Below are 2481 nucleotides of genomic sequence, written 5' to 3' on the forward strand. Positions count from 1 at the left end.
CCCCCCCCTCCACCATCTACCACCAAGTTTCTAAACGTAATTCAAGCATTTTAGTATAGTTTTAAAAATATTTATTAATATATAATTTATAATGATAATAATAATTTTGGTTTCAGTGTTCAGTCACTTGCTCCACTCTGACAGCTGCATCCTCTTAGGCGAATTTCTGGCAAATTCAGTTATTATTTCATTTTCATTGAATTGCTCTTTTTTATTTATACTAGCCATAGCTAACCCATTCAGTCTGTTTTCCGACATGATGCTTCTTAAAAAAATTTTCAAGCGATTAAGTGCTGAAAACGTTCTTTCCGGAGTGAAAGAGGTGTAACTGGTAACGTGGCGAATAATTGTGAAAGTATTTTAATGTTGGGTCGAAGATTGGTGCGACGAGAGAGTGAATCAAGAGCAGAATTCGGTTTTGGAATAGTATTTTGACTCCATTGTTGCCTCCATATGAACAGGTCAGCTCTGATTGTGGACGAGGTATCATCATGGAGATCTTGGACATATATTTTAGCAGCTTTTACAATATTTTTACCGACATACACATTTAAATTGGCCGGAATAAGTCCTTCAAGCGGCATAACATCAATAAGCCTTTGATTAAAACGAGCATCCATTGATTCTATTAAATAGTCAAGATACATTACACATATAAACACGGCCCGTGGGGAGGGCTATAGCCCCCTTAGCCCCCCCCCCCCCCTTGGCTACGCCACCGCGTGTACCGTGTCGACCGTAGTTCCCGTACTGTAACGTACAATAATGCGCGTTGTGGAATATGCGCGCGCACGCGCACACAACGATAATACATCGCGTCGCATCGCATTGTACCGCGCACGCACACACGGTGTTTCGGTTACGTTAGTGAAAGAGAAAAAAAAAATCGCACTACGTATAACGCACAGGTACGGTGCGTTGTTCGGCGTCGATAATGCACCGCGTGCGGCGCGAAAGTGCGCGTAATGCGAATGGGTAACGGCGTACGTGCCGATCTCGGCGAACGGTCGATTTTCGCACGGGTTCCCGGCTGCACGCCGGCTGCGGCAGACGGTTACTGCGCGGAATCCGGTAACGAAACGCGGCGTGCATTGTGTTTGCATCCGTTCGCCTCACGCCGCTCCAGCCACAGCCGTCCTCGGGATTCACAAGGTCCGGGCATGGGCGCGACTAGGTATGGGGGCGGAGGGGCTTAGCCCCCTCGGACCAAGATCGAGCCTTCCCATAAATATTCCACGTGCACGCATTACGTACCGCGTACAGCGTACTTAACTCACAATAGTGTCACGTACAAAAAAAGACACACTGCGGTAAATCCGACTTGGCTCGGAATCTAAAATATATTAACATCGTGTATGGGAATAGTAACGGTAATCTACGGGTTATTTTAAGTTTTAGTAGGAGGGCCGTAGCCCCCCCCCCCCAGATTTTTTACCCTAGTTGCGCCTATGGGTCTGGGGCCGATCGATTCGGGGGCCCTTCGATCATTACAATAATATACGACTGTGATAAAAAAAAAAAAAAAAAAAAAGAAGAATCCACACCAAGTTTGCAAAATGTTGGTAATTACAATTTTCCAACATATTAATATGCGCATCGATACGATAAATTGCATTTTTAATAACTTCTCAGCAATGTATTATCAGTTACTGCATTTATTAAAAATTAAATTTATTCCTAGATAATTTATAAACAGCCATAGAAAGTAAGACCTTGGATGATGTCGCGTCTATAGTTGCGATCATACATTTTTACGTAGATCTTAATAAAATTACGTCATTCGTTCATTTCGACAATAACCATAATAGATTACAGTTATAAATATTTAGAAATTAGAATATCTGAAAATGTAACCGATATAATAACACTTATAAATATATCAATTTAAGATAGTTTTATTAATATTTCATAAAGAAAAATAATTTAGAAATAATATATAAATATCAATAATAATCTCCAATGGTTAACACTAAGTATTTCTAACCATTTTGGACTTTAATGGGGGCTCCTTTAAATTTTCCTAGTTTCATTTATAGATATGTTATTTATTATCTAATGTTATATTTTCATTTGGTTGTCATTAAAATTTTAATAAAATTCAAATATTGTTAAAGTTACTAGTTTTTTAATTCATAACTTAAGAAAATAAATATTAAGACATCCATTGCACCAATAACTCTAAAATAATTTATTTAATAAAAAGTGTAATGTCCGTAATGACTTGAGTTGCGGCATCAGGTTGTTTCGTATTACACTTTTCGTCGAATAATGAATACACGAAAATGATGTCCGCTGAAAGCCCGAATGGTTGAATATACATTAGTACCTATTACAATTACGGTATGAACGTTTTACATTCGATCATCAGTCGATTCCCCACCGTTAATGACAATCCAACTATCCATATTATTATTCGCGGGTAAGTGATGAAAGTACTAAATAGTGTTCTATTCACACACAGTCTGGTGAAACGATTTCAGA

Source organism: Sipha flava, unplaced genomic scaffold, assembly GCF_003268045.1.
Source record: "Sipha flava isolate LNK unplaced genomic scaffold, YSA_version1 105_pilon_pilon, whole genome shotgun sequence".
Classification (NCBI taxonomy): domain Eukaryota; kingdom Metazoa; phylum Arthropoda; class Insecta; order Hemiptera; family Aphididae; genus Sipha; species Sipha flava.